Genomic DNA, 14085 nt, shown 5'->3' with positions numbered 1-14085 from the left:
GCAATCTTTCTTAATCTTTGTATTTTCTTTAATTTGTAGTTACCATTTTCTCTTAATCTCACTGTGAAAGTACTAGATCTATCACAGCCCAAGTGGTAGACTTGGGCAAGTTAAGTTCTTTGGGCTTCAGTTTTCTTCCTGTAGATTCAGAAGTTCTCTCCCTAGTTCAAGTGAGTTAGCATTAAGTCAATTCACTTCTCTCTCCACATTATCACTGTTATATATATATATATATTCACAAGAAATCATTACCTTATTAATAATAGAAACAGTACAAATTTCAAACAAAGCTGCAGTTAGTATTTTAAAATACACAAAAAAGGTCCTCATATTTAGATGGTTACATTGTTAATTCTATAACAGCGTTACAATATCATTACTGTTGTTCTTCAGGGCTGGGACTGCCTTTGCTGTCAACACATTTCTCCTGTGACATAATCAATTCTATGTCCTTAACTTTCACTCCTGTCTCATAAACCTCTTTCTCTTCACTCTCTTCTTGTACAGTTGGAGTCAGAGTGTTCTGTTTAACATTTGAGACAGTTTCACCTTGAACTTTGAATTTCTCAGTAGCTGTTAACTGTGCTTGCTGGGATAAACTTTCAATCTTTACTTTGCCAAAAACTATGTAGGTATCTGAAGCTGAGCTCTTATGGACATCTGGTTTTGTGACAATAAAGAGGATATTTTTAGATTTCTAGATTAGTGATTTTGGTAACCCTTGTGCCCCATTGAAGACCCAGTTTGGACATAGCCTCTCGTGTCTTCTTTTCACTCCACTCTGCTTTTCCTTACTGACTGCTTTTTCATTGATTTCAGCTGCTGCTGCCAGCGAGGCTCAGGTGGTTGCCTGTGTGAAATCTTGTTCTTGAAGCTCTGATACTGTTCCATCATTGTCAGATTCTGCTCCAGACCCTGATTAGCCTGGGGCCGTGGCGACACCTGCTCTGTGCATTTTGTGCAGAACGAGGAACCAAAATGACAGCAGGAAGAGAGATGAGGCAACCTGTTGCAGAAATATCTCTGTATCTCTTATTGTGTTGGGGTGTAATGTAAAATCAAAGGATTTAGGAATTAGAAGACCTCCTGGGTTCAAATTCTGGTGTGAGTAACATGGGAAAATTTATTTAATCTTTCTGAACCTCAGTTATTTATCAAATGAAGATAATTTCAAAGGGATGTTTTAGAACAATATCATGTTTGGCTAGCCATCAATTAATATATAACCACCTCATAAAATGCATAAAAAATTGAAAATACCATTAAGCAACGATATTGCTATTGTACAAATAATTTATTGGGGGTTGTAAATTAATGTTTTATAATGCTATCTTAACATGTAATGGTTTTGTTACCCATATTTCAAAACTAACTTATCATTAATGAATTTCTGTTCCAAAAAAAAGTTTGCCCATAATTATTTTCTAAAACAAAAGGGTGTATTGTATTGACTAGTCAATAATTATAATAAATATACTTTTTAATGTCAAACATGAAATTTTTAAAAAGGTATAACCTAATTTTAAAAATATGGCATTGCCCCTTTGCTTCTTATTTGGAGGAGTTCTACTGGCACGTTTATCACACTTAGGCAGTGCTCTTCCAATGCTGTGGTGCCTCGAGCCAGGTATTTTTCTCAACAACCCACAAGTCTAGAGTGAAGTTAACCAGTTTTGTCTGAATTAAAAAAAAATAGATTCACTTCTGAAAATTCTCCTCTAGAATTAGACGATGGAAATAAAGATGGTTTGACACATACCATATTTTAACTTTGGGATAGCTATAGGATGTAAAGTACAATTTCAAATACCTGGTTTTCAACCATTATATTCTACTTCCTAAACTTTAACAGCAATACAAGTCAACAATCAAACAACTGAATTTTGACATCTTTGAAATATCTCACCAATATCACATACAGAACTAAGTTTTTTCTTAGTGTAAAAAAGAAATAACTGCAATAATAGGATCCTGGGAGCCTATGTTTGTACGACAAGAGAAGAGGCAAAGGGAGCTACACAGATGCCAAGTGAATCAGTCCTCATTTTCACTGTTGTTCATGGAATTGCAATGGAATAAAGGAACAATCTGTAAAGACCCCCCTACTCCGGGAAATATAAAAGCTGAGATATCTCTAGCTTCAGTTCACTTCTAATGCCGTGAGACTGGAGCTCAAACTGTCATGATACCTTTCCGTTCCTCCCTCTGCTTAACCACCAAAGACAATACAATGTTTTAGAATATTTTAATTCTTTCATTAAGAATGATTTTAAATAAAATTTGCTAATCTAGAAAATAATAAAGGGTAATGTTTCCAAGAGACAATAACCAAGAAATCATTTTTAATTTCTGGTAGTGGGTTTCTCTGAAACAATAACAATAAAAGAAGGAAATTCAACAATCACTGTGTATCTGCTTTTATTTTTTGCACAAACCTATGGGGTAGGCATTATCGGTTTAGACTAAATGAAAAAAAATAACTAGATAGGTTATACAACTTGCCAAATATCACACAGCTAGTACATAAAAGAATTTTGGATTCTTCTAAAACTGTGCATTAAGGGTTAGGTCACTTTCCCTTTCTCCCCAGATACATCATTACTTTTATGATGTTATAAAACTGTTAATCATTCTGGCCTTCCTAAAATGAGACTGACTAGAAGCTCTCATTTGCTTTGCAACTCTATGATATCATGAGTCAGACTGGGGCACACATTGACAGAATAATTGGCCAAGAATATAGGGTCGTGGCATCATCTCAGAAGCTTTCCATAAATGACCTGAATAAAGAAAGCCCAAATATAATAACAACTTTATTATAATTCACTCAGTAGTGTTCCTTTTGCTTGAGAGAGTTAACATACCACCTTGAATGCCATGTTTAATATCAGACAATATGTGAGTCATTTGGGAGATGGAGATCAATGACATCCCTACATTCAAATCAATTGTAGAATAATTAACTAAAACCTAAACCCAGGAAGTTCAAAAATTGAAATGCTCTTCAGTGCACTTTTATATTACCAATCATTGTTGTACAGGATGTACTTGTGATTGAGGATAGCAGCCTTGACAATTTAATGAAGAAAAGATAAAACACAGTAATCCTATAGACAGCAAAGCTGATCTATTTATCAACAAATACATTAGAAATAGTCCATCATTAAATTATACATCAATAATGGTATGAAATGAAAAGAAACAAGTGCCAAATAGGTTCTCTATTATAACAAAAATGTTGGAAATCTAAGTCCTCAGACTCATGTAAAAAAAAATAAATCTTACTAATCCATGACCTAATTGTATAGTGATGTTAGCAGGAATGATTTAATAGTTCTTAATTAAGCAAAAATTCCATTAATAAAGGATTTACCTAACAAATAGAACATAAATTTCAACAGATTTGGCAAATAATATGCACCACTTTTAAACTTATAAGGACATACATTAAAATAATACTACTGTTGCCCGGCTGGTGTGGCTCAGTGGTATAGTGTTGACCTAAAAACCAGGAGTTCATGATTCAATCCCCGGTCAGGTCACATGCCCAGGCTGTATGTTTACCCTGGTATAATTTTTCATCTTTTAAACGTTTAAAATTATATTCAAATATGTTTATTTTATTTTATTTTAGAAATGAACTCTATATTTATTTATTTATTAATTAAATCTTTATTGTTGAAAGTATTACATAAATCCTCCTTTCCCCCCCCACTATACCCTTCCAGCCCATTCCTGTCTCCCCCATCCCCTCCAGGCCCTCATCACCCCATTGTCTGTGTCCACAGATTATGCATATATGCATACAAGTTCATTGGTTGATCTCTTCCCACCCACCCTCCCCTGTCTTCCCTCTGAGGCTCAACAGTCTGTTCATGCTTCTCTGTCTCTGGGTCTATTTTCTATCAACAGTTTATTTGGTTCATTAGAGTCCACATATGAGTGAGTTCATGTGATATGTAGCTTTCTCGGACTGGCTTATTTTGTTTAGCATAATACTCTCCAGGTTCATCCATGCTGTTGCAAATGGTAAGAGGTTTTTTTCTTTTTTACAGCTGCATAGTATTCCATGGTATAAATCTACCACAGCTTTTTTTATCCACTCATCTACTGATGGGCACTTAGGTTGTTTCCAAATCTTAGCTATTGTGAATTGTGATATTATGAACATAAAAGTGCATACATTCTTCCTGATGAGTGTTTCTGATTTCTTAGGGCAGTGGTCGGCAAACTCATTAGTCAACAGAGCCAAATATCAACAGTACAATGATTGAAATTTCTTTTGAGAGCCAAATTTTTTAAACTTAAACTATATAGGTAGGTACATTGTTATTAACTTAATTAGGGTACTCCTAAGGCTTAGGAAGAGCCACACTCAAGGGGCCAAAGAGCCGCATGTGGCTCGTGAGCCACAGTTTGCCGACCACGGTCTTAGGGTATAATCCTAGAAGTGGAATCACTGGGTCATAAGGCAGTTCCATTTTTAATATTTTGAGGAAACTTCATACTGTTTTCCACAGTGGCTGCACCAGTCTGCATTCCCACCAGCAGTGCACTAGAGTTCCCTTTTCTCCGCATCCTTCCCAACACTTGTCCTTTGTTGATTTGTTGATGATAGTCATCCTGACAAGTGTGAGGTGATATCTCATTGTTGTTTCGATTTGCATCTCTTAGACGATTAGTGATGTAGAGCATTTTTTCATATGTTTCTTGGCCTCTGTATGTCCACTTTGAAGAAGTGCCTATTTAGGTTCTTTGTACATTTTTTAATTAGATTGTTTGTTTTCCTTTTATTAAGTTGTATGAATTCCCTATATAGTTTAGAAATTAACCCCTTATTGGATGTATCATTGGCAAATATGGTCTCCCATATAGTGGACTCTTTTTGTTTTGTTGATGGTTTCATTTGCAGTGCAGAAGCTTTTTATGTTGATATAGTCCCATTTGTTTATTTTCCTCTTAGTTTCCATTGTCCTAAGAGATGTATCAGTAAACATATTGCTGGGAGAGATGTCTGAGATTTTGGTGCCTATGGTTTCTTCTAGGATTTTTATGGTTTCATGTCTTACATTTAAGTCTTATCTATTTTGAGTTTATTCTTGTGTATGGTGTAAGTAGGTGGTCTAGTTTCATTTTTTTTTTGCCTGTACTTGTCCAATTTTCCCAACACCACTTATTGAAGAGACTGTCTCTGCTCCAATACTACCCTCAGCAATCTACAGACTCAATGCAATCCCTATTAAAATAGCAACCGCATATTTCACAGATCTAGAACAAACACTGCAAAACTTTATATGGGACCAAAAAGGACTTCGAATAACCACAGCAATCTTGACCAAGAAGAACAAAATTGGAGGAATCAATACCAGATGTCAAATTATACTAAAAAGCCACTGTGCTCAAAACAGCCTGGTACTGGCACAAGAACAGGCATATAGATCAATGGAACAGAACAGGGAATCCAGAAATCAACCCAAGCCACTATGCTCAATTACTATGTGTCAAATGTATTCTTAAAGAGATTTTAGAAGGGCTGCCATGCAGAGGAAGTCCAGCCTTGTCCCAGCACTGCTGTGGCTGCATGGGAGACTGCATGTTTTTGGGATTTATTTAGGAAACTGATTTGGCTCACATGCTATGTTCACTTACAAATTTTATGTGACAATTGGCATCCATAAGTATAATTTAAAATACAACTTATCTTTTTCAGACCCAGGTAGAAACTCTCAACATAAATATTATATATATATATATATATATATATATATATATATATATATATATATATGTATATATATATATATATATATATATTATCAAATCAGAGGGCAATTCAAACTAAAAGTCACAAAATGTATAAAAATTAGTTGCTGTAATTTGGTAGAGCATCTCTTAGAGACTACTAATAAGTTCAACACGTGTTCTACATGTCCTGGCAGGAATCTTACAAAATTAATTCAGGGTTAAAATGATACTTAATTTGCACATAGATATAAACATTTTAGAGTCCTATACTCAAAAATTAAGAAAATTCTGTAGCATGTTACGTGTATCCTTGTCATTGTTAATTGTGTTTCAGACCAATAGAAATATAGTGTTTGTCATAAATGTGTAAAGTTCGTATCCATATATTTTAAATTTTCTAGTAGCCACTCTTAAAAATTTATAAGGGTGAAATATAATTTAATAATGTCTTTAACTGAATATATCCAAAATATTATCATTTAATCAATATAAAACATCAATGAGCTACTTTTTATTCATTTTTATATAAAATATCCTAAAGTCTGGTGTGTATTTTACATTTATCTCAATTTGGACGAACTAGCCACAACTTAAATGTTCATTAGCCACATGTGTCTAACGGGTACTGCATTTGGTAATAGTGCATGTGCAGACCTTTAATAGAATATTATGTCAAACATCAGACACACACACACAAATTCAGACCTATTTAAGTAAAACTTCAATAATTAAAATGAGTGAGGAATGAAAAATTCCAGTTGAATTATTTTGATTGACTAATGTTTGGGTTGTTTTGTTTCCATATACATATATATAGAAGTAATTTAGCAAAAATATTTTATAGTTTTAAAGTGAGATTAAGTTTTCTTTTCTTGCAAGAGAAAGTACAGATGCAAGCAGACTAATTTATCTACTATGCAATCCTAGCCCATATAAATTTTTTTTCTCAACTATTCTGTAACACAACATGTTGTTTAAATACCTCAGAGATTTATCATAGTGGTGAATTGAGTGTTTTGTTGTTTTTATCAATATATTGAGGCTTACTGCATTTATTGATTCTCTCAACCCTATTCTACAAAATTTTGAATGCAGAAACTAAAACTGCAAATACATCAAACTAAGAGACAATATAGATCAAACCAAGACAGGGGATTGTGTGTTTGTCATAGTATTCAGCAATTACTCATGAGATACAAAATTTCATTCTCTTTTTGGCAGCTTGTATAAAGTAGAGATTTTGATCACTTACATAGTAGTATTTGGTAAGGAAAAAATGCCTGGTCTTTCAGATGATACACAACTTTCCTCCAACTCAAAAACCTTAAATTAGTCTTAAAGTGTACCTTCCCTGACAGTTTCTTGCATCTTTTGCCTAAGCACCCTTCACTACACTATTGTCTGTGTGCATAAAAGTTCTTCAGTTAATAATCTCTTCCCACCCACCCACCCATCCACCTTCTTAAAGTAATAGGAAGACTTTTAAATGATAGACTGTATCTCAAAATAAACTTCAGAAGCAATAATAATAGTTTATACTGTATGTTATGATTGCAAATATGTTAAAAGCAATGGTATACATTGCATATAAAAGTACTAAAAGGAACCAAATGTTTTTAAGAATCATTGTGCATGTGTGTGTTAAATGTATGGTGGTGGTGGTTTCTTTGTTTATTTTGGAGTGTTTTTTTCATTATGCAACTAGAGGCCCAGTGCATGAGAGGGGGTTTTCGCTCAGCCCAGCCTGCACCCTCTCACAATCTGGGACTGCTGGCTCCCAACTGCTCGCCTGCCTGCCAGCCTGATCACCCCCTAACCACTCCCCTGCCAGACTGATCGACGCCCAACTGCTCCCCTGCCAGCCCGATTGCCCCCAACTGCCCTCCCCTGCAGGCCTGGTCCCCCCAACTCCCCTACCCTGCTGGCCTGGTTGCCCCTAACTGCCCTTCCCTGCTGTCCTGATTGCCCACAACTGCCCTCCCCTGCCAGCCATCCTGTGGCAGCCATCTTGTGGCCCCGTGGGGGCGATGATCTTGTGGGAGGGTGTGACAGCCAATTTGCATATTACCTCTTTATTATATAGATAAACATGGCATTATTTTTCAAATCATAAAATAAAGTTTATAAAATAAAGTAAAACAGACATAAATACATAGCATTAGACAAACAGAGAAAACTATTTTGAAACCTCAAAATGTACAAGGGCTTCAAAAGGATTATGTCAATTTATCAATATTTGATTGCATTGTTAAAATACATTAGTAGGCCCTGACTGGTTTGGCTCAGTGGATAGAGCATCGGCCTACAGACTCAAGGGTCCTGGGTTCGATTCCTGTCAAGGGCATGTACCTTGGTTGCGGGCACATCCCCAGTAGGGAGTGTGCAGGAGGTAGCTGATCGATGTTTCTCTCTCATCAATATTTCTAGCTCTCTATCCCTCTCCCTTCCTCTGTGTAAAAAATCAATAAAATATATAAAAAAATACATTAGTAGAATGAATCAGAAACTGTAATAAGAATAATGCCTCTAATACAATCTGACGTTAAAACATAATAGTGCAGATAAACAGATCCCAGAAATTATTTTGCTCCTTATTGCAGAGCTTTTAATATTAAGGCTGACATTGTTTTGGGTTAAAATACTTAATTCCTATTTCAAATAGCCTTCCAAGCAGAACTTGTCTTGCTTATTCACATTTATTTGCCCTAGGAAAATGTTGTCTTTCAACTAACATATGTTCTTCTATTTTTCACAGTGATTATGATTAAATTGTAAACTTGAACATAAGAGTATAGCTCATGCTCAAAACTAATCACACAGTAGGTGTAGCTATTGAGGAACAATCTTAATGCTTTTACAGGCATTAATTTATTCAGACAGGCAAGCAAAGTGTTTATATTTTGTCTTTTTCTTTAATTTAATATTAAAATATTTTCAGCATCCAGACAGAAACAAAAATTATGATAGATGTTTATATTCCCACCATCAAGATTTGACAACTCAACATTTTTCCATTGTTGCTTCTCTATTTCAAAAGAAATAAAACAGTTCATAAACAGTGAAAGCTTCCCACTGGATTCTATTTCCCCTTTTCCTTTTTATCAAAAGGTAATAACTATCCTCAACTGGTTGTATACTCTCCTTATGTATAGTGTCTTTTGTAGTATTTTAAGTTCATAAAAAATAATATTGTCCTGCTTTTTTACTTGTGTAAATGGCATATATAATTTTGTAACTTATTTAATTGCACATTTGGTTTTTTAGTATTATCACAGTTTAGCCACATCTAGCTAATTTATTTTAATCAATCCTATATAATAAAGAGGTAATATTCAAATTAACCCTCATGCCCTCACAAGATGGCTGCCTACAACCAAATGACTGAGCAGCAGGCTGTGTGGGGCGACCAGACCAGCAGGGGTTTGAAGGCAGTAAGAAGTGACCAGGCCAGCATGAGAGGCTGTTAGGGGTGACCAGGCTGGTGGTGGTGGGGGGGGGAGTGCAGTTGTGGGCAACCAGGCTGATGGGGGGGCAATTGGGGGCAATTAGGCTGGAAGGGGGGGCAATGAGGAGTGTCTAAGCTGGGGGGAGGGGGAAGTTAGGGTGACCAGGCAGGCAGACAGGTGAGCAATTAGGAACCAGTGGTCCAGGATTGTGAGAGAGATGTCCGACTGCCAGTTTAGGCCTGATTCCCTGCAGGGGGGGCAGTTAGGGGTGACCTGCAGTCGGGTATCTCCCGAGGGGTCCTAGATTGGAGAGGGTGCAGGCTGGGCTGCGGGGACTGTCCCTCCATGCATGAATTTCGTGCACCGGGCCTCTAGTATTTAATAATTTATGTCTCCATTCCCATATTAGCAAGCATTTAGAATTTTTTCAAGGTAAACAATATTGTAGGAACATTACACCATGAGCACCCGTATCCTATATAATAAAAGGGTAATATGCAAATTGACCCTAAAGGCAGAATGGTTGGGAACAACCGGTCACTGTGATGCGCACTGACTACCAGTGGGGCAGACGCTCAATGCAGGAGCTGCCCCCTGGTAGTCAGTGCACTCCCACAGGGGAGCTCTTCTCAGCCACAAGCTGGGCTGACAGCTGCAAGGGCAGTGGCAGTGTTGGGAGCCTCTCCCACTTCTTTGAAAACGCTAAGGATGTCCTACTATGGTTTAGGCCCACTCACCCAGAGGGGGCCTAAGCCACAGTCGGATATCCCCCAAGGGCACTTGAGCTGCCAGAGAGATGTCTGACTGCCAGCTTAGGCCCAGTCCCTTGGGGAGCAGACCTAAGCCAGCAGGTGGACATCCCCTGAGGTGTCCTGGACTGCAAGAGGGTGCAGGCCGGGCTAAGGAAATCCCCTACGCCCAAGTGCATGAATTTTCATGCAGCAGGCATCTAGTCCTATATAATAAAAGGGTAATATGCAAATTGACCCTAACAGCGGAATGACTGCTGGACCAGTCACTATGAGGTGTACTGACCACCTCTCGATCCCTTTCCCTAGCTGGCAGGCTCTGATCGCCTGATGGCAAATGGGGAACTGGAAATGGACTGTGGGGGATGTGGGCAGTGCCAGGCCAAGGCCCCCACAGTGTTGGTTGCCCCTCACACAGAGGGCAACCCATGGCAGGGGCAGGGCCAGAGAGCAGGCAGGAACAGCCGACCTCTCAGTCCCTTTCCCTGGCCATCAGGCCTCGATCACCGATGGAGAATGGGGAACCGGGGATGGGTGGCAGTGGGGGGCAGAGCCAGCTGTGAGAAGCCAGGGAAGATGGCCCTGATCACAGGCCAGGCCTAGGGACCGTACCCATGCATGGATTTTGTGCGCCGCGCCTCTAGTATACATATAAGAGAGTTCCACTAAGGTCAACACTTTACAAAAAGAGATTCTAATCACACATGACTATTACTATTTTTCTAGATATCACCAAGTAAAATTCCATAAAAAATGTGTCAATATACACTCCCTCCAGCCATCTATATATCTTTTATAACCTCAAGTGAGCCAGTTGGAAATTTGACAGGACTTTCAATAAACTGATGAATTAATTTGGAGAGAGCATAGTTATATTATTTATCTATGTGTACCTTTATATTTATCATATATATATATATATATATATATACCATTTATGAACATGGTACATGTTGAGAGAGACATTTATCCTTGGGTTTATTTTATTCCTACTACAGGTCTTGCTGGGTGTGACTGCTCTCTAGTGGACTGGGACAGGACATTCCCCAGTGTTGTTTACTAGCTGGAACTTATTTTATTGCACATTGGGTTTTTGAGTGTTATCACAGTTAACTCACATCTTCCTGCCTCCTGCACGCCTCTCACTGGGATCAAGTTCCAACCTGAAAAATAAAAACCATCAGCCTGAAAAACAAACACAAACAAAAACCAGCTCACTTACTGCTTGCTGTGGAAGCAGTGGACTCCCCAAACTCACTGTTTCTCTCCCAAAAACCAGCTCACTGTTTGCATCTCACTGGGTCCATCATCTCACCGGGTTTGGGGGGAGGCGGATTATGGTGACTAAAACAAATATAGTAATTCTTTGCTGCTTCCTTAGCTGTGACTGTAAACTTTCTTTGTCTCTAACTCAGAAGTCTTGTGTCTTCTGCCAGAATCTATGAAACAGTAACAGGATACTCTTTTAGCTTTTAATTAGGGTAAAATAAAACCTCCCAGCCAACAGTGTACATTTTATTTATTGAAAACTGTTTTTGTAAGCCACAATACAGATTTATAATCTTCTGTATAAAGAGCTTACATTTTCTCTGGGAAGAAAGGAAAGAAGGCGGAAGGAAGGAAGGAAGGAAGGAAGGAAGGAAGGAAGGAAGGAAGGAAGGAAGGAAGGAAGGAAGGAAGGAAGGAAAAGAAGGAGGGAGGGAGGGAAGGAAGGAAAGAAGGGAAAAAGGGATGGAGGGAGGGAGAGAAAATGTGACACAGTATTGACCAAACAAACATATACAAAAACCAACAGTTCTAATCAGATTTGGGATTATAGTATACTGAATTGCCACCATGGTGCTATATCACTCAACCTATGAGTTACCCTGCTTTGTGAAAATACAAACTTGTCTCCTTAGCCCCTTTTATTGAAGTTATTTGGTTGCAGCTGTTTTTCTTACCATTACTCAAGAGTATATAGTCTGTATTAATATTGCCATAATTCATATGTTGGCATTTGGAATGTAATACGCATGTATCTTTTACATATTCATTTAAGATTATCAGTTGGCATAATACAGAATTCTGTGTGTTTCCTCATAAAGTAAATACAACTGACAGACTGATTATCCTAGCTGCAAGCATATTTTAAGATGTTCACAGCAATTACTCTCACTATTTAAGATTATAATCATAATAATCACTTTCATTTGTATAATGTTTTATATTTTCCAAAACCATTTTCATATACATTATTTAATCTGATCTCATAACAGGAGTGGATCTGCATAATCAACATAAAGAGTATACATTTCACAAGATAAATTGATTATATATACTTTTACACATAAGATTACAATAACTTATCATTATGCAAAAATAAAAAGGCAAAAGACACATTTGCTTGTTATTTTACCTATATCAAGCATTCATCCAAATCATTTATGTTGACTTTGATCAAGATCCATCTGTTTTTAAAGTGCTTTGATCTGTTACAAAGCAAGCTGCCCATGGGTTATTAAGAGACTGACAGAAGAGGGTAAATTATCCTTTCTTTTTAGATTTTGAATTAGATAGTTTTGCTTAGCCAAACTGTCTAAGGGCTGGGAACATTACCATTCTCAATTTAATTTATAAATGTGGTCGTGAGTTTTTTTTCCTTCTTCCTAACCCATTTGTAATATTGCTTACTGCACTCCAGGTCTAAAACGTTTCCACGCTCAATCATGTTAAAGTGTAAAATTGTCCCTCAATTTGAAGATCACTGGATGGTCTGTGCCTTTGAGAATAATTAATATCTGGAGACCCAATTTAGTTCTTTTTGTTCTAATGTTCAACAAAGACCCTCATTCATCAAAGTGTATTTCCCATGTGTCACATTGTCATCCGGAAAGTAGGTCACAGGAAGAACAGTATTGACTTTTAAGGTCTCGTATTCAAAGATGCTGTTCCAGTGAAAATGGATGTTCCCAAAGCAATGACACCGAAAGGTCATTGTGGGGACAACCATAATCACCAAATGATGACAGAAGTTCAGGTAATGTCTCAAAGTGGTAGAAAAAACTGTTTTCAACCAAATAATATACTATTATTAGCCTAGGAATATATTTATGTATGCATAGTAACCTTCAAATAGCCCAATCAGCACAAAAAATAATTCTACAATTTATCTATAACTAGAGGCCAGGTGCGCAAAATTCGTGCACTGAGGGAGGGAGGGGGGTCTCTCAGCCCATCCTGTGCCCTCTCGCAGCCCGAGACTGCCCACTTAAGCAGCAGTCAAATATCCCTCTCACAGTTCGGGGCTCTCACAGCCTGGGACCCCTCTCTCCTTACTGCCTGCCTGCAGTGGAGGTGGGGAAGACTTCTGCCACTGCCACTGTGCTCACTGGCCGTGAGCCTGGCTTCTGGCTGAGCATTGCTCCCTTTGTGGGAGTGTACTGACTACCAGGGGGCAGCTCCTGCATTGAGTGTCTGCCCCCTGGTGGTCAGTGTGCATCATAGTGACCGGTTGTTCCATTGTTCAGTCAATTTGCATATTAGGGTTTTATTATATAGAATAATAAAATGGTAATATGCTAATTATACCAAACATCATTCCAGATGTCCTTCCAAATGAAGCTGAGGCCAGAGGGAAGCCCAAGTCCCAGATGCCAGAGAGAAGCTAGTACCAGCAGCCCGGGGAAGGAAGGCCTAGTCTTGCATGAATTTCATGCATCGGGCCTCTAGTATGACTATAATGTCTATTAAGATTTTAATTTATGATCATGTTTTCAATAATATAGGTAAAGCCATGGAATTACACAGTCAGATCAATTAATGAAGATCTGTCTGTAGAGGAAGATGTTGCAACCAAAGATAATTTTGAAATCAGCAATTTAATATTACAGGTGAAAGAAATATTAAAAGATATGAATGAACAATAAAAAGAAGGAAGAAAGGGAGTTGAAAAGCTTAATTCATATATACTTTTTCAAATGGCAATTAAAGCAATATATAAGATATGATATCTAAAATATATTTACTTTGGCATAACCTAAATTTTATGGCATCACTATTTAACTTCTACTATTAATAAGTATATTCAGTGTATTTTTTGTTCATCATAAGTGTCCCTTGCCAAAACCGGTTTGGCTCAGTGGATAGATCGTCGGCCTGCGGAC

The 14085-nt window shown here is 37.6% G+C and overlaps 1 pseudogene; it reads right to left on the bottom strand.

Moving 5' to 3' along the window:
* Positions 1–340: 340 nt before the first annotated feature.
* On the bottom strand, positions 341–12650 carry LOC132238869 (nascent polypeptide-associated complex subunit alpha-like; annotated as a pseudogene).
* Between the last annotated feature and the right edge of the window lie 1435 nt (positions 12651–14085).

Source organism: Myotis daubentonii, chromosome 7 (genome assembly GCF_963259705.1).
Source record: "Myotis daubentonii chromosome 7, mMyoDau2.1, whole genome shotgun sequence".
In the NCBI taxonomy this organism is placed as follows: domain Eukaryota; kingdom Metazoa; phylum Chordata; class Mammalia; order Chiroptera; family Vespertilionidae; genus Myotis; species Myotis daubentonii.
The sequence above is the reverse complement of the archived record's forward strand: the minus strand, read 5'-3'. Positions and strand labels throughout refer to the sequence as shown.